The 20,102-nt window shown below is 37.9% G+C and overlaps 1 pseudogene; it reads left to right on the forward strand.

The window, feature by feature from the left end:
* Nucleotides 1–20,102, forward strand: part of LOC107869280 — a 50,122-nt pseudogene that overhangs the window by 15,787 nt on the left and 14,233 nt on the right.

Genomic DNA, 20,102 nt, shown 5'->3' on the forward strand with positions numbered 1-20,102 from the left:
GTATTTGTGTTTAACAGTGAATTCATCCAAAGAAAAATAATCCCCCCTCCCCTTCCGTGTATTATGGAAAATGTGACCCTTTTTGTTGTTACTCCATTGTAAAAATCCCAAGAATATTCAAAGTGGGCCCCCTCCTTTTGTATCTTTTGTCAATTGGTTTTAAATTGAATAAAAACGTTGGGTAGGGGAATTGATGGGTAGGTAGAGGGTGGGGTGGTGAGGTGTGAGGGTATGGGTGTGATGTGGTTTATTTTGATTGGGTAGGTTGTTAGGATAAGATAAAATTAGTCAGGGTATTGTTATTTTTGTCATTTTGTGGAGGGATTATCACACGGGTGAGGGCACACGGTAGGATAAGGTAAAAATGGGTAAAAACGATATCGGGGAGGGACGAAATTAGGTTTCTACAACAATTCGTGTCCTATTTGACGTCCTAAATGTATCCTCTGTGTGTCTAGGAACAAACGTTATTTACTTCATTATACCTTCAACAGGTGAAGAAGAAATACAGGACGGTGAAAATGCAAGGAAGCAAGGAAGGAGAAAAGGGCAGCTAGCAATTGATGCAGAGATATTTGAGATTACGCCAGCTTTCCATGTAGTAGAAGTGAAAAGAAATCAGGAGATACTGCAGAATACAAGAAGTTTTGTGATCAAGGCTTAAAGCTTTCTCTAAAAGATATAGTAGGACATGGCAAGGGAATGAGCAACAACAAGTGGAAAATCAAGAAATCAGAACTTAGAGCTAAGAATGTGAAACAAAAAGAGTTATGGTATAAGAATTGGTTAATTTGGAAAATCTTGAAGAATGGAGGTTGATTTTGTACTTAATTGAATGAAGAGAAATTTTGGAACTTAACTATCTTTCTTCATTTATCATTGTGGGACCTATAGGTCACATATTCAAGTCGTGGAATCGGTCACTGATGGCGAGTTGCCGGTATTACAACCCTTAGGTGCGACACTTTTCAATATCTTGCGTGAATGCAAGATACCCTTTTTTCTTATCATGTAAGCTTTATGATAACATTTTTTGTCATTGCTCTTTTTGTTTGTTGTCTTGATGTTACATGTCATCAGTGATTCCCATGTAAAACATTTACTATATTAATTGATATTTGTATTCATGTTAATTCCTCTAACAATTTTTTAAAAAACTATTCAGCTTTAGATTTTCAAGAGGATTAATTTGGTTTTTGTTATTCAATTTATATTTACAAGTTCCCCCATTTTGGAATATTAATATTAAGAGGAAATCAAGTGCTAAAACAAAGCAAAGAAAGAAATGATTACATTATTCCACTAATTTAGAAAATATTTGCAACAAATAAGTGACTTGAAGCGACGAGAGATTCCAAGAACATGCTTAACATGCAAGAAGTTGAATCTTGATCTTCTAAAGCATCCCTATGTTAAAAATATGTTTCAGAAATAAAGTAGGAATAGATATTTTTAGTAGTTTTAAATTATTAGAGTCCTACGTGACTTAGGAATTAGTTATCCCTTTATTATTTCAATAGGAATTAGTTATCCCAATTTAAATTGGAGTATAGTTAGAAATTTAGCTATTAATATATATTTTGAGTTATGAATAAAAAAAATTCCCTTTGACAATACTTTTGCCGTATTTTATTTTTCTCCAACTCTTTATCTGTTATTTCTCCAATTTCAAAGCCAAAAACCAACAATTGGGATCAGAGCCAATTTCTTGAGCGATGTGAGAGATGAATTGTGAAAATAATTTTTCCAAAATAGCTCTTCCTGTCTTTGATGGTGAGTGTAGACACCTTATTTTGTCCCTCCCCGATAATACTTTTACCATTTTACCCCCGTCTTACTGCGTGCCCTCACCCGTATGATTATATCTCACAAAAATACAAAAAATAACAACCCTTAACAAAATCTCTTACTAATTAAATCCCTAACCTTATCCTAACAAACTTTATCCTAACAACCTACCCCACTGCCCTACCCCACCTAACCCCTATCCCCTTCCACTCACGTTTTCCACATATTCTCAACATACAGTGTCATATGTACACCCTTAAGATAGCAAAGTTGAAAGAAAAAAGAAGAGGGATTCACGTCACAATAACTTGGGGGACCACGGAGAGTAAAAATCTCCATCCTCTTACATTATTTTTCCATATACGCAGCTTCTTTTCCACAAAAACAGGGACCTCCGTACGACCATCTTCCATATTCACACAGAAACTCACCCTCACTCTCAACAACAGTCACACACACGTATGCTTGGAGGTTGAGAGAGAGCATAGAAAGGGAATTCGTAAGAGAGGGAATTAGGAGAGGGAAATCTATACTGAGCGAGAGGGAGAGAGATCGAGAAAAGAAGAGAAAAAGGGGCAAAGTGGACTGTTTTCACTGGAAATCCAGCAAAAGTTCCCCGGATTAGCCACCAGAAAAGAATCTGGATTGTTGTTGTTGTTGTTTCCAGCGATTTAACGTCGGGAACGTCGCTGGTCGCCCGAAGTCATCCAAAACTGATCGCTTCTGCTAAAACTCACCTACAATTCCAAAGATCCACCCAAAACTTCTCTTTTTCCTTGTCGCTGGATCTCACCGAAACTCTGGCGATACAAAAACGACATCCCAGTTTCAATTCCGGCGAGGCTTGATTAAGTTATGTCAAAAATCCGCAATCTAAAATTCTTCTATTGGTTTCTGATCTGTTTGGTTAGCGATTCTCGATACCGAGTTGAGTTCGTCGGCTGGGGTTCAACGTTGTGGTTCCATTTGAACACGGTTCTATTCGAAAAGATCAATTAATTGAAATAAAGCATCAAATTGAGGTCCAATTTTACTTTCTTTCTCGTTTTATCTCATTATTTATGATATTTGTTGCATTGAATAAAATATTGTGTGTTATTTGATCCTTGTTGGTGGTGTAGAGTCGCTTTGTGCTGATTCATTGTTGCTCCTCTGATTATGGATTATGGTGAAATGGTACCTCGTTTGAGAATTGAAATTGGTTATTTGGGACAGAATTGAAAAATTGATAAAAAGGGTGAATTTAGATTTTCTTTTGGTTTATTGTTGTCTCGTTTAAATAAGCTTGAATGTCGTTGGAACGTGATAGAGTTATGATATATTGAAATGGGTAGGCAAACCTAGGTTGGGTAGGCAAAACGACGTATCATGTAAGCAAAGCAGGTTTATAACGAAGGCCCGAGGCATCGGGTAAATGTAATACCCCGGGAAATTTTTCGTTGAAATTTTATGCGTAAATATGTTGGGCTCTATCTTCTAGAATGAATTCTAAATTTTTCATTCAAAATATCTTAGATTATGACTGACCATTGTGTAGAGTATCAAATAATCTTTTCAACGATATGTGGATCATCCAAAACGGACACCCGAGCGACGAGTTATGAACATTCCCATCGAACCGTGAATAGTAGTGAACAGTAAAACGTGCAGGAAAAAGTATTGAGGCCTGGCGTATTTTTTCTCCAAATTTAAACGATCATAACTCCTTGTACATAATGATCTGGGTGACCTACTATATATCAATGGAAAGCTCTGCGAGTCTTCTATCCAATGAAATTAGTTTCATCCAATTTGTCTATCGGAGCAAAAAGTTATCGTCGATCTACTTCAGCCTATCAAAAGTGAGTTTTTTGGACAATTTCAAACGATCATAATTCCTCGTACACAATGATCTAGGTGAGATACTATATATCAACAAAAATATATGAGATTCCTCTTTCTAATGAAATTGGTTTCTTCGAAGTAAAACATTATGGTTGATCTACTTCAGACTATCAAAACAGTCCACCAAAGGACAGATTTGAGGGTTTTTTTGATTTTTAGGGGCGTTTTGGTCATTCCACCTCACCCAAAATCCGTCCAAACCCTATATTAAAGCCTATTAGAAGCATTATATTATATATTTCATCAAAATCCCTCAAAAAGAAAATCCTAAGCTCTTACATCCAACTTCAAGAACCTCCAAAGTTTACCATTAATTCTGCAAATTTATTCAAGATTCCAAGTTCCTAGTTCAAGAACTCCAAGAACCATCATTCAAAGGCTCGATTAACATCTCAATAATGAGTATCTATCTAAAATTCATCATTCAAGGTATGTGGAGTTTTTCAACAACTCTCTTTCGTTCTTGTGCCCAAAAGTAATTTTCTTTACAAAGGCATGATTTTGATTTGATTTTTATGAATTTGAAGCATGAACCCATATCTTATGATGATTATTATGAAATCTTGATGTTTATTATTTTGAAAGATGAATTTACATGTGTGGTGATATAAAGCATGAATCTTGAACGATATTTATCATGATTTTAATATTTGGTCGTGAATCCCCATTGGAAATTGTGTTTTTTTTTAGAAAGTGTGTGTTATAAATACGTTGATATTGAATATTTGAGATATTTTGAATGATTTGACCTTTTGGTCTTATTGGAGTTGTTTTGAACTCGAGTGTAAAGGCAATCCACAATGTGGTTGATTTTGATAGATGAGAAGCATAATGGCTCCCGATGTATATTTATATATTATTGAAATTGTTTTGTTGTGGATTGTCTTTGAAATGATCTGAGCTAAGTTTAGGAGAAATCTTTAGAACCGAGTGGGAGGTATAAAGCGACCTTACTTCCCTAGAACTACGTGCCCCCATAGGAGTGAACCTGAGACTGATTTATATAGTGATCACTAGTTTGTGTGGATTTGATATCAATAGTCCTACTCCGATGGCAAGGATAGGACGGCTCTCCCCAACGTGGGTTGTACATTGGACTCCATGTAGCTCACATAGTTTATGTCGGTTATAGGATCTCCCAGTGTATGTGTGTTTCCTTGTGTCTATGCTGAATGGTGAAGTGATTTGAAAGTGGAAATATGAAATTTATTCTTTTGAAAGATTTAAATGATATTTACACTATGAGAATTGATATTATTGATGAACTGAAAGTGATTGACAAATTATATGATAACTCACATGTGTTATTGTACTTATTTCATCCTCTCATGATTATGATGATCTTCTTCAGGCTATGTGAGTCTTTCATACATCCTGCATATTTCTTATAAATATTTATGATGATGATGTTTATACAACTGCATACACCCCCATATACTCAGTTCCTTTCTATGGTACTGACCCACATCTTCAGATGTGGGCTCCATTTTTTCGGAATATAGGTTTAGGTGATCAGTTCTAGGTTCGATAGTGATTCTTCGGGCATGCATTTCTATATCCTCTGTTGTGGTGAGTCCTCATATTCCAAGGACGTGATGTCTAATGTTGGTTTCACGGAATTGTTTACATTTGATAACTGAGTATGAGTTAGTTGGGGCATGTGTTAATAGGTTGCTGGTTTTATTGATTTTCTTAGAGGCTTGTCAGACTAGTATAGATGTTGGAAGTTGACTAATAAGTCGTATTTTGTTATCTTTCTGAAATTATTTTATTCTTGGATGATGATTACTCTGTTGATATTTGAGGGTTATTTGTGAAAACCCCGTTGATTTGTGTTGAACTGAATGACAATGGGTCAAAGAGTAAGCTTAGGGCTACTCGTAGCCTTAAGCACCATGTGACACTCCGGGACCTATTTTCCGGGGAGTTAAAAACTTGGTATCAGAGCCTAAGGTTTTAAGGTGTCCTAGGGAGTCAGACAAACGGCGTTAATTAGAGTCTTGATCATTGGTGTGTAGCGCGCCACATCTATGAGCAAGAGGCTACAAAAGGTTTTAGGAAAAAGTGTGATTCTTTCTTTCAAAAGTCTATCATGCTTAAAGTGTCTCTCTTTGCTATTAATTCATGCTCTCCTCTTTCAGAAATATGCCTCCACTCTAAGCAAGAAGAAATAATGATGGTCAGCAACCTCAACCCGCTGACCCATTGAATGAAAATGTGTCTTATGCTGAAGTTCGGCCATTTTTTCAGGTGCTGGCCCAAGCTATTACTGTAAATATTCAGGCCAACCCGGCCCCGGCTCCACAGCAGGAAGGAGGTGATTCAACTGCTGCCAGGATCCGTGATTTCGTGTGGATTAATCCGTTAGAATTCTATGGGTCCAAGTTTGATGAGGATCTACGGTTGTTTTTGGAGGAGGTGCAGAAGATTACTGAAGTGATGCATGTATCTGAGGAACATAGTGTGGAGTTAATTGTGTATAGGTTGAAGGACTTTGCTTATGAATGGGTTGTTGCTTGGAGGAAAGGTAGAGGTGAGGGAGCTGTCCCTACAACTTGGCAAGAGTTCCGGGATGCATTCCTGGATAAGTTATTCCCTTTGGAGATTAGAGAGGTGAAGGTGGAAGAGTTTATGAACCTGTGACAGGGCTCTATGACTGTTAGGGAGTATTGTCTAAAGTTCAATCAGTTGGCCAAGATTGCTCCTGACTTAGTGGCTGATAATCGGGCTAGTATGAGTAAGTTTCTGACTGGAGTATCTAGTTATGTGGTTAAGGAGTGTAGGTCTGCTATGCTAAATAGTGAGATTGAGGCAGACAAGATTAAGGAGAGAGATAGAATGAGAGGGAATAATAGAGCTAGGTCCGAGCAGCACAGATAGGGTCAAACTATATCGTAGGGAAGGAGTCGCCCTCAGTATCAGGATCTTTTGTCTATGCCAGCACCGTCATCTACTAGTGCTCCCATTCCTAGAGGTAGGCAGGAGCAAGGTACCGGGTCATATGCATCCAGGTCCCAGTATAGTGCTGGCAGAAAGCCAAATCATCCCCTATGTCTTAAGTATGGTAGAGCTTATTCAGGTGAGTGATGGGGTGAGAAGAGGGGTTATTTTCAGTATGGTGACATGGGTCACAGAGTTAGAGATTGTCCACAGGATGGACAAGGGCATCGTGACTATGGCCCTCAGACCCAGACTCAGACTGTTAGTGCTCTAGTTCCAGCGACTCGCCTAGCCCCAGCTCAGGACGCCTCTTCTAGCAATGTTGGCGGGCAGTGCCAGTATAGATTCTATGCTTTACCTTCCCGCCAGGAATAGGAGGAGTCTCCCGATGTTTTTACTGGTATGCTTCGTATATTTCAGTTTTATGTATATGCGTTGTTGGATCCTGGATCCATTTTCTCATATGTTACACCTTTGATTGCTGTGAATTTTGAAATGAGACCTGAGATTATTCCTAAGCCTATCCTAGTTTCTACCCCAGTGGGTGATTCGATTATTGCCCAGAAAGTGTATAAAAAATGTCCTGTTACCGTTCTTCATAGAGTCTTTTTGGCTAATCTGATTGAGTTAGACATGGTAGATTTTGATGTGATTCTGTGTATGGACTGGCTGTATTCTTCTTATGCCTCTATTGATTGTTGGACCCGAGTGGTCAAGTTTCAGTTTCCGGGTGCATCCGTGTCTGAGTGGTTTGGGAATTCTGTGTCACCCAAGAGTCATTTTATCTCTTACCTCAAAGCTAGAAAGCTTATTTCCAAGGGGTGTATTTACCATTTGGTTAGAGTCAAAGACACTAAGTCTGAGACTCCAACTCTCCAGTCTGTTAATGTCGTTAATGAGTTTTCTGATGTCTTTCCGGATTATCTCCCAGGGATACCTCCTGATAGAGAGATAGAGTTTGGGATTGATCTTCTTCCCAATACTCAGCCCATTTTTATTTCTCCTTACCGTATGGCCCTGTAGAACTTAAGGAGTTGAAAGAGCAAATCAAAGATCTAGTAGATAAGGGTTTCATAAGACCCAGTGTTTCTCCTTGGGGTGCTCCTGTGTTGTTTGTAAGAAAGAAAGATGGCTCTTTGCGTATGTTCATTGATTACCGCCAACTAAATAAAGTCACCGTAAAAAATAAGTACCCTCTTCCGTGAATAGATGATTTGTTTGACCAATTGCAAGGTGCAATTTATTTCTCAAAGACAAACCTTCATTCCGGCTATCATCAACTTAAAGTTAGGGAGTGTGACATCCCAAAAACTGCTTTCCAAACTCGTTATGGCCATTTTGAGTTTCTTGTTATGTCTTTTGGGTTAACTAATGCCCCAGCAGCTTTCATGGATTTCATGAATCGAGTGTTCAGACCATATCTGGATATGTTTGTCATAGTGTTCATCGATGATATACTGGTGTACTCCCGTAGTGAGGATGAACATTTTGATCATCTCCGAACTATCTTGAAAACCCTTAGAGATCACAAGTTGTTTGCCAAGTTTAGTAATTATGGGTCATATCATTTCTTCCGAGGGTATTAGAGTTGATCCCCAAAAGACCGAAGCTGTTAGAAATTGGCTTGGACCTATTTCTCTGACTGATATTCGAAGTTTCTTGGGTTTAGCTAGCTATTACCGCCGTTTTGTTGAGGTTTTCTCCTCTATAGCGTCTCCTATGACTCGGTTGCCCCAAAACAAAGTGAAGTTCTTGTGGTTCGTCTTGTGAGAAGAGTTTTCAGGAGTTGAAGACTCGACTAACTTCAGCCCCTATTTTGACTTTGCCTGATGTTGTTGATGGTTTTGTGGTGTACTGTGATGCTTCAAAGGTTAGGTTGGGTTGCGTATTGATGCAGAAGGGTAAGGTGATAGCTTATGCTTCTAGACAGTTAAAACCCCATGAGAAAAATTACCCCACCCATGACCTTGAGTTGGCTGCTATTGTGTTTACTTTGAAAATCTGGAGACACTATTTGTATGGTGTCTATGTTAATGTTTTCACTGATTATAAGAGTTTGCAATATGTGTTTACCTAGAGAGAATTGAATCTTAGGCAGAGACAATGGTTAGAATTGTTAAAGGACTATGATATGAGTGTGCTGTACCATCCGGGCAAGGCTAATGTTGTGGTGGATACCCTAAGTATAGTGTCTATGGGTAGTGTTTCGCATGTGGTAAAAGGTAAGAAAGAGTTGGTTCGTGATGTACATTGTTTGGCTAGATTGGGGGTTATGTTGTTTGACTCTGCTGAAGGTAGTATAGAGATTCAGAGTAGTTCTGAATCCTCCTTGGTTTCGGAAGTAAAGGAAAAGCAATACTTAGATGCTAGTTTGGTCAGACTGAAGGAGTTAGTCAAGGACCAAAAAGTAGAGGTTTTCTCCTAAGGGGGAGATGGTATGTTGAGATTGCAGGGTAGATTGTCTGTCCCGAATGTTTATGATCTGAGACAGAGGATTATAGCTGAAGCGCACAGGGCGCGATATTCTACTAATCCTGGTGCCACCAAGATGTACCGAGACTTGCAGGAAATCTATTGGTGGAGTAGCATGAAGAAAGATATAGCAGCGTTTGTAGCTAAGTGTGCAACATGCCAACAGGTTAAGGTTGAACACCAAAGACCTGGTGGTATGATGCAAGAGTTTAGTATTCCCACATGGAAGTGGGAAGAGATAAATATGGACTTCGTGATTGGTTTACCTCCTTCCCGACGCCATCATGATTCCATTTGGGTTGTGGTTGATAGGTTAACTAAGTCTGCTCATTTCTTGCCTATTCATACTTCATATACTGCTTAGGATTACGCTAGATTGTATATCCGAGAGCTAGTCAGACTATATGGAGTTCCCTTGTCTAACATTTCGGATAGGGGTACTCAGTTCACTTCGCAATTTTGGAAAGCTTTTTAGAAGGGTCTTGGTACCCGAGTGCTTTTGAGTTCTTCTTTTCATCCGCAGACCGATGGTCAGGCTAAGCTAACCATCCGGACCTTAAAGGATATGTTGAGAGCTGGTGCACTTGACTTTAAGGGAAGTTGGGATGGTCACTTACCGTTGATAGAGTTTGCTTACAATAATAGTTTCCACTCTAGTATTGGCATGGCTCCATTTGAAGCCTTATATGGGAGGAACTGTAGATCACCCATAGGTTCGTTCGAGGTGGGTGAAGCGGCTGTGAGTGGTCCTGATTCGGTATTTGAGGCTATGGAAAAAGTTAAGTTGATTAGGGAATGGTTGAAAACTGTGCAGAGTCGTCAGAAGTCATATGCAGATGTTAGAAGGAGAGACCTTGAGTTTGAAGTTAGTGACCTAGTGTATTTGAAAATTTCACCCATGAGAGGGGTGAAGAGATTCAGAAAGAAGGGGAAGCTTAGTCCCCGTTATGTTGGTCCTTAAAAAATTCTTAGTCGTGTTGGTAAGGTAGCTTATGAAGTCGAGTTGCCTTCCGAGTTGTCCTCTATTCATCCAATATTCCATGTCTCTATGCTTAGAAAGCATATTAGCGATGTTGTGATAGTGGATTCCTCTGTGAGTGCTGACATTCAAGAAAATCTTTCTTTTGATGAGATTCCTGTTGAGATTCTTGATTTCAGTGTCCTAAGACTAAGGAACATAGAAGTTCCCTTGGTCAAGGAGTTGTGGCGAAACCAATCTGTTGAGGGTGCAACTTGGGAAGCTAAGACGGATATGCCATCCAAGTACCCGCACCTATTTTCTGCGAACTCTGATCAAGCCGAAGGTACCGTTCTTTCCTAAATCATGCACTTTTGATAAAAGTTGCAGCAGTTCAGCTGTCATTTATTATGTGTTCTGCTGTAATTTCTTCAATTTATGGATTCTATATTGCATTCGGAGTGAGAAACGGTGTGGTGATGAGTCTAACGAATGGTTTCAGCTGTATGCTCTATTCCCTATCTAATAATGGCATGTCTAGCATCATTCGAGGACAAATGTTTCCAAGGGGGATGATGTAATACCCTAGGAAATTTTTCATTGAAAATTTGTGCTTAAACGTGTTGGGTTCTATCTTCTAGAATAAATTATAAATTTTTCGTTCAAAATATCTTAGATTATGACTGACCATTGCGTAGAGTATCAAATAAGCTTTCCAACGATATGTGGATCATCCAAAATGGACACCCGAGCGACGAGTTATGAACATTCCCATCGAACCGTGAATAGTAGTGAACAGTAAAACGTGCAGGAAAAAGTATTGAGGCCTGGCATATTTTTTCTCCAAATTTAAACGATCATAACTCCTTGTACATAATGATCTGGGTGATCTACTATATATCAACGGAGAGCTCTGCGAGTCTACTACATAATGTTTTCAAGTGTTAACCTTCCTCCAAGCTTTAAGACATCAAAATTTGAGGAGCTTGGTGGAAGAATGATTCTGTGAAATATTTGGGACGATATTGCAATCATTCAAGGGAAATTGAAGGAAAGAATAAGGAAAACACGTCTATTGTCTTGCCTAGGCCAAAGCAGAGTTTGAGAGGTCCAACTCACCAATACTGTCAGCATCAATCCCGAGCTTACATATCAAATCCACTTATTCATCTGCAAAAAAGTTCCTCATTTAAAAATCCAAGGAGTTCTATTCCACTTCCTCAGTGTCCTTTGAACAATGCACAATGTGTACACATCCGTCTTCTTATCCCCCAATGGTATGCACTTGTCCCTCAAAATCGTCCTCGACCCCCACAAATTTACCAAAGAACCTCTAAATTCAAGTTTCATTTGAGGACAGAGTTCGCAAAGAGGAGGAAGGAAAAGGATAATTTCACTCCTATTGGGGAGTCCTATTCCAGTTTGTTCCAGAGATTGAGACATAAGGGCATGATTACTCCTCTCCTTAGGTATATACCTGACCCACATTCAAAAAATTTTGATCCTAATATATGGTGTGCATATCATTCTGATGTTCAGGGTCATAGTACTGAAGATTATCGTTCATTGAAAAGATAAATAGAAAAGATCATTCAAGATAAATTGATTGTGGTGCAAAACATTGGCCCCTCGACTTTCCCACAGAGTTCTTCACTAGCACGTGGTACTGCAAAATATGTGGGAGGCAATGAGTTATGCATGGGGATCCAGAACTTATTTTTTGAAGAAAATGTGTCTGACAATGATGGAAGCTCTAGTCATGCTGATATGCAAATCAGTGGCTAATATGTCAGGCTGAGCAATTGACAAGTCACCCCTCTCCCTACTAGGAAGAGGTCTGGTAGTTTGTTTTATTTTATTTTCTGTTATCCGAATTATTCCAGGGTGGTATTTCAGGATCTATCTTGTTTTGTCCCTTTTGTCGTTTATGGTCAAACCTTTTCTATCTTTTATTTCAACAATATAGAGTGTCCCCTTTTCCTTTGTGTTTAAATATATGTTATTTGTTTGTTTTCTTTACATAGTACATTTTATGTTGGCTTTAGTGATATGACTTGCTGGAGGAATTCTTTGCTAGATCTTAAAATCTAATTTGAGCATGAACATTGAATCAAAGGGCTAAAGTTAGAAAAAGCATGTGAGAAATAGGTAGCGTATTAAGAATTTGGTGACCATGTTGAAACCTTCTTTCAAAATTAAAGCAATTGTTTTGAGAGAATCACCAGAATAATTTGGTCATCAATTGTAAGGCATGCCTCAATTAGGTCAAACAGTGGATGCGTGATCCTATATCAAGAGGAACAAAAAGAAAATCAGCTCCACGAAATAATGAGTCATTCAATGTAAGGAATGTACAACAAAAGTGGAGTTGTATGCTAGAAAAGAACAGAAGAAGTGGTGACGCATAGACTCAGTCAAAGTTAATGTTGTAAAAGATGTCGCACATGTTCTTCATCTCCAACTTTCAAATTGCATGTTATGTACTTGCATTTTCAAATATTGATATAACGAAGGCATTTCATTCTGTTATCCAAACATTGTGTCACCCTTTGTTTATCCCATTTGAGCCTTAGTTTTATTTTCTTTCATACACATCTTTTGGAATCAATATAGAGTCAATAAATCTCAAAAAAAAAAGGTGTCGAGCAAAATAGTCGAGTCAGAAAAGTTTCAAAAAAAAGAGAAAAAATGTGTCCAAAAAGAGAAAAAGAAAAGCGTGGAGAAAAATAAAGTCAGAAAAGTCCCAAAGATAAAAAGAGTCGTCAAAAGAAAAAAATCAGAATCAAGCAAAAGTACAAGCTGCTAGAACTATGCGTAACCTGATTCTCCTCTCTTGGGGGTGAGATACGTAGGTTTCCCTACTCTGGGCTCAGTCCAACCAAATGAACAATTTTAGAATTGTCCAGTCAAAAGAAATTGGGGCATGATTTAATCCTCATTGTTTGAGTCGATTCCAAAAGTTGTAAGTCCCACCCCACTTCAAGGGTCGTTTGGGCCTCATGTCATCCTTTTCTTCTATCCTTATCAAAAAGCCAAGCTACAACCAAAGAAAGACCTTCAGATAAATCTGTGAGAATGCTAAGACTAAGCATGCAATGAATGTGATGATGCATTTTGGGAACTACTTGTCTATCTCAGCATTAAGAATCGGGAGAGAAATAAAAATGAGAGTCTTATTGGTGAAAACTCTCATGGGCACCATAAGGCGATGGTAAGTTGAGAGAAATAAAAATGATAGTCTTATTGGTGAAAACCCTCACGGGCACCATAAGGCGATGGTAAGTTGAGATAGATAAAAAGGAGAATCATATTGGTGAAAATCCTCACGAACACCATAAGGCGATGGTGAGTTGAGAGAAAAATGAGAGAAGCTTGTTGAAAAAAATCCTTCAATGTGCCACTAGCCGAATGAGCTCTTCGAATGCAATGGGTTCAAGCAAGTAACTTAGTTTCAGAGTCATTAACTCAACAACAATTGGTAGAAAGTTTGGATGGAAAGATCAGGCAACTTGATCCAAAATGCATGGCCTAATCATTAGAGTTGACTGTCATTTCTAGATAAATTTTTCATTTTTTTATTTCAAATGGGGACATTCATTGTCTTTTATTTCTTCTCTTTATTTTTATTTTATTTTCTTTAGTCAGTTGTCCAAATAAAATCATTGTCATTTTTTCTCGTCTTTGAGTCAAGTCCATGTCAAAACAAGTGAGAACAGCCTTCCAAATTGGCTACCAGCTTCTTCCATTGCGCAAATCAAGACAAAAGACCAACACATGAAAGAGACATGATTGTGAGCCAAAATAAGGCATGCAAAATGTTTTGTCAACCGACAAGTCTAGGAACTCATGGAAATACCAAGATTCAAAGGGTTAATCTGAGAAGAATGACAAAGTAGTGATATTGTATTTGTTTCAGAGTCACTCTTAATAATCTAAGTTCGGGTCATTGATGTAGCAAGTCAGTGACACATGCTAATGGTTGAAAGCAACATTAAATGTGATAGGGCAAGAATGATTTCCACGAAAGCCAAAGCCAATCTAGCCACCATATTTTTAAACTAACAAGTTTTCTTTGTATGAAACAGGAACACATACTACCTTCGAATCAGGATTACAATGCCTAAACATCAAAGGCTGTAATATTCTCACTTCTACAAATTCAAGAGGCAATGTTGGTGCACATATTTGGTATTCAAAGCCATGGTAAAACTCATAATCCATTATCTCTAGGAGACACACTTCCTTATTTGGGTAATTCAAGCAATATTCGTAAGGAGATGCACTTCCTTGTTTGGGTAATTCAAGCAATATTTGTAAGGGGACGCACTTCCTTATTTGGACAATTCAAGCAAAATTTGTAAGGAGATGCACTTCCTTGTTTTGGTAATTCAAGAAACATTTATAAGGAGATGCACTTCCTTGTTTGGGTAATTCTATAGTCATTTGTTAGGAGACGTACTTTCCTTCATGCAGCATTTGTGAGGAGATGCACTTCTTTATTTGGGCAATTCAAGTGATATTTGTGAGGATACGCATTTCCTTGTTTGGGTAATTCAAGCAACATTTGTGAGGAGACATACTTTCTTGTTTGGTAATTCAAGCAACATTTCTAAGGAGACGTATTTCCTTGTTTGGTAATTCAAGAAGCATTTGTAAAGAGATGCACTTCCTTTTTTGGGTAATTTCAACAACATTTGTAAGGAGACATACTTCTGGGCTCGGTAATTCAAGCAGCATTTGTAAGGAGACACACTTCTTTATTTGGGTAATTCTAGCAACATTTGTGAGGAAACACACTTCCTTATTTAGTAATTCAAGCAACATTTGTAAGGAGATGCACTTCCTAATTTAGTAATTCAAGATACATTTGTAATGAGACACACTTCCTTGTTTAGGTAATTCAAGTGACATTTGTGAGGAGACTCACTTCCTTGATTGGGTAATTCAAGCGACATTGGTGAGGAGACACACTTCCTTGTTTGGGTAATTCAAGCGGCATTTATGAGGAGACACACTTCCTTGGTTGTTTAATTCAAGAGGCATTGGTAATGAGATGCATTTCCTTGTTTTGATAATTCAAGAGACATTTGTTAGGAGACACACTTTCTTGTTTAGGTAATTCAAGAGGTATTGGTAAGGAGATGCACTTCCTTGTTTGGTAATTCAAGCGGTATCATATGGACACGCACTTCTAAAGGAGACGCACTTCCTTGTTTAGGTAATTTAAGCGGCATTAGAAAGGAGATGCACTTCCTTATTTTGGTAATTCAAGCGGCATTTGTGAAGAGATGCATTTCTTTTTCTTGGTAATGCAAGCAACATTTTTAAGGAGATGCACTTCCTTATCTGGGTAATTCAAGCAACATTGGTAAGTAGACGCACTTCCTTGTTTGTCACTTCAAGCGGTATTTGTAAGGAGATGCACTTCATTGTGTGGGAAATTCAAGCAACATTTATGGGGAGATGCACTTCCTTTTTTGGATAATTCAACCATTTGTGAGGAGATGCATTTCCTTTGGTAATTCAAGTGGCATTTGTTGGGAGACGCACTTCCTTGTCAGATTTCATTTGTCAGGAGCCCGCCTGAAGAACACAGCGAATGCATGAAAGTCAAGCAAATAGGTAAGGAAGTTGAAAGTAAAGCAACAAGGTCAAAAAGTGAAAGTCAACAGATTGATGAAATTGCAAGTCAGGAGCCCACCTGAAGATTAGGGTGATGAAACTCAAGTCAGGAGTCCAAAAGTAACTTCATAGATAGGACTTTTTTGTAATTTCATTTATATTTTAACTTGTAATTATCATTTTGATGTAATAATAGAGCTGTGGACCAGAACCTCGATGAGACCTCACTCGACTCTCCAACTCGGTATTATCCATCTCCTTCCAATCCTTCAAGATTCGTGTGACTTGACTTCCTCACAACTTGGATAGGTAGGATGTCCTAAGTCAGGACTCGCTTGTCCTTCTTCCTTCGAATAATGATCAGGACAAAATTTTGTCTCGTTGTCTACTTCTTTGTATGAAAACACTCTGTGTTTACATTCAAAGGGGGCATGATGTAAACACCTAATTTTTTCCCTCCCCGATAACACTTTTACCATTTTATCCCTATCTTACTGTGTGCCCTCACCCATATGATTATATCTCACAAAAATACAAAAAATAACAACCCTTAACAAAATCTCTAACAAATTACATCCCTAATCTTATCCTAACAAACTTTATCCTAATAACCTCCCCCACTACCCTACCCCACCTAACCCCTATCCCCTTCTACTCACGTTTTCCACATATTCTCAACATAGAGTGACATATGTATGCCCTCAAGATAATAAAATTGAAAGAAAAAAGATGGGGGGACCCACGTCACAACAACTTGGGGGCGCACGAAGAATAAAAAACTCCATCCTTTCCATTCTTATTCCATATACACAGCTTCTTCTCCACAAAAATAGGGACCTCCATACGACCATCTTCCATATTCACACAAACTCACCCTCACTCTCAACAATAGTCACACACACGTATGCTTGGAGGTTGAGAGAGAGCATAGAGAGGGAATTCAGAAGAGAGGAGAATTAGGAGAGGGAAATCGACATTGAGCGAGAGGGAAAGAGATTGATAATAGAAGAGAAAAAGGGGCAAAGTGGACTATTTTCACCGGAAATCCAGCGGAAGTTCACCGGATTAGCCACCGAAAAAGCATCCCGGTCATTGTTGTTGTTGTTTTCGGTGATTTAACGCCAGGAAATGTCATTGGTCGCCCGAAGTCATCCAAAACTGATAGTTTCTGCTAAAACTCACCTAAATTTCCAAATATCCACCCAAAACTTCTCTTTTTCCTCATTGCTGGATCTCACCAGAACTCTAGCAATACAAAAATGACATCCCAGGTTCAATTCCGGTGAGGCTTGATTAAGTTAGGTCGAAAATACGCAATCTGAAATTCTTCTATTGGTTTCTAATCTGTTTGGTTAGTGATTGTAGATATCGAGTTGAGTTCGTAGGTTGGGGTTCAACATTGAGGTTCCGTTTTAATGTGGTTCTATTCGAAAAGATCAATTAATTGAAATAAAGCGTCAAATTGAGGTCCAATTTTACTCTCTTTCTCTTTTTATCTCATTATGATATTTGGTGCATTGAACGAAATATTGTATGTTGTTTCATCCTTATTGATGGTGAATAATCGCTTTGTGCTGAGTCATTGTTGTTCCTCTGATTATGGATTGTATGGTGAAATGGTACCTCGTTTGAGAATTAAAATTGGTTGTTTGGGACGGAATTGAAAAATTGATAAAAAGGGTGAATTTAGATTTTCTATTGGTTTATTGTTGTGTCGTTTAAATAAGCTTGAATGTCGTTGGAACGTGATAGAGTTATGACATATTGAAATGGGTAGGCAAACGTAGGTTGGGTAGTCCAAGATTAGAATTTGCGGTTTTGTTGAATGCTTGAAATTTTATTGAATGGTTTGGTTATCTAGCATTGAAAATATGTATTCATTTCGCCGGGAAATGCCTCGAGATCTTTTGTACTTCTTTACCGGGGAATGCCCCGACGTATCATGTACGTAAAGGAGGTTTGTGATAAAGGCCCAAGGCGTCGGGTAAAGCATTGGAGAGTATTATAGGTTAGAATAGGATATATATTATTTGAAATTTTCTACCTTGGGTTTGTAATAATTGGACTAGACATTAACTTTCGGATTTTTCATTTCTTTTGTTTGGTTGTTTTATGTGTTCTGTAGTTTATACATTCATTGCGTTAAATAAGCTGAATGCTCCGCCTAGCGACCGTGGTCGAACCACGGGATAGAGGGGTGCCTAACACCTTCCCCTCGGTCAACAGAATTCCTTAACCGGAATTTCTGTTTGCGGATCAGTTTAAAAGAGTCAAAAACAGTTTTGAAAAAGGATTCCCAAAGGTGACTTGGCACACCCAATTATGCCAAGTGGCAACTCTGAGTTTAAAAGTAAATAGTCCTTTTCGAAACAAATCTTCTTCTTTTATCACTTAGTAATAAAAACTCTTTCGAAACTTAAAATCTATTCTTTTGGAGTTGAAAAAGGGGTGTGACAGTAAGAATTACCATCTTTGGGCTGTCAGAATGGAGACTTATCTTGAGGCCTTAGATCTTTGGGAGGCCGTGGACGAGGATTATAATGTTGTTCCGCTGACCAATAATTCCACGGTAGCCCAGATCAAAAGTCAAAAGGAGAAGAAAATCAGAAAATCAAAAGCAAAAGCGACTTTGTTTGCTAGTGTTTTTCCAACAATTTTCACGAGAATTATGGCCTTTAAATCAGCAAAAGAAATTTGGGATTATCTAAAGGAAGAATATACAGGAGATGAAAGAATACAAGATATGAAGGTGTTGAATCTAATCAGGGAATTCGAATGGCAAAAGATGAAGGAATCTGAAACCGTCAAAGAGTACTCAGACCGTCTTCTTGACATTGTTAACAAGGTAAGATTGCTTCGCACAAAATTTAAAGATTCAAGAATTGTTGAAAAAATTCTTGTTACAGTGCCTTAAAGATACGAAGTATCAATAACTACCTTAGAAAACACAAAAGATCTGTCTAAGATTACCTTGGCAAAATTGTTAAATACGTTGTAGGTGCAAGAGCAAAGGAGGCTTATGAGGCAAGATGGTATGGTTGATGAAGCTTTGGCAACCAACCACAAGACTCAAATCAAGAGTAATAATTCAAGAAAAAATTACCTAACTTTCCAGCACTGTGGAAAAATAGGTCATCCTCCATTTAAATGTTGGAAGAGACTAGATGCATAATGCAAGATTTGTAATCAACTTGGCCATCAAGCCGTGATTTGTAAAAACAAATCTCAAAAATATGAAGCAGATGCCCAAGTCACCAAAGAAGAAGAAGATCACTTATTTGTGGCAACATATTCTTTAACCAAGAAATCTTATTTTTGGATGATTGATGACAAAACTCTTTAAGTTTTTGCCTTTGGAAAATAAGAAAGTCAGAATAGGGAATAGTGACTATATTGCTGAAGATGGAAAAGAGAATGTTGCTATCAAAACAATTTCAGAAGATGCACCCAAGCCATGCAAGAACAAAGATGAATTAGTAGATTTATTCAAGAGATCAAAACCAACCGAGACAATTTCTGATCCAAAGAGGAGTGTTGAAAATATGTCTCAGAAGAAATAAAGTAAGAATAGATATTTTTAGTAGTTTTTATTTATTAGAGCCCTATGTGACTTAGGAATTAGTTATCCCAATTTAAATTGGAGTGTAGTTAGAAATTAGCTATAAATATATGTTTTGAGTAATTAATAAAAAAATTCCCTTTGACAATACTATTGCCGTATTTTATTTTTCTCCAACTCTTTCTCTGTTATTTCTCCAATTTTCATGAAGATTAATTTGGTTTTTGTTATTCAATTAAAATTTACAAGTTCCCCCATTTTGCAACATTAATATTAAGAGGAAATCAAGTCCTAAAACATAGCAAAGAAAAAAATGATTATATTATTCAACTAATTTAGAAAACATTTGCAACAAACAAGTGACTAGAAGCGACGAAAGATTCCAAAAACATGCTTAGCATGCAAGAAGTTGAATCTTGATTTTCTGCAGCATCCCTACAATATCTTTCATGTTGGTCCTTCTCGCTGGAGATTCAGCACAACAATCTAATGCCACTTTCATGATTGATGCCACAACATCTAGCTCCTTCTGTAAGCGATTGCCAGTTGATGTTAGCAAGTTGGTATCTACGACGTCCATTATTCCCTTTGGAAGTGAATGAGTCACCCATTTCTTCAAGATAAGATCTCCCTCAAACTCATTAGGCTTTCTCCTGGTAAACGTTTCCAGCAACATGATCCCGTAGGTATAGACATCACACTTTGTTGATACCAAACCATCCCGTCCATACTCTACAGTCAAACAATTAATTTAAACATGCAATATACTTTCTAGGTAGGGATAAGAAAAGGTCATATAAGCAAAACTAAAAGACGTACCCAGTGCAATATAACCCAGTGTTGCTAACATTTTTGTGTATAAATCACTTTCATCTCCAC

This window comes from Capsicum annuum, chromosome 4 (assembly GCF_002878395.1).
Source record: "Capsicum annuum cultivar UCD-10X-F1 chromosome 4, UCD10Xv1.1, whole genome shotgun sequence".
NCBI lineage: Eukaryota > Viridiplantae > Streptophyta > Magnoliopsida > Solanales > Solanaceae > Capsicum > Capsicum annuum.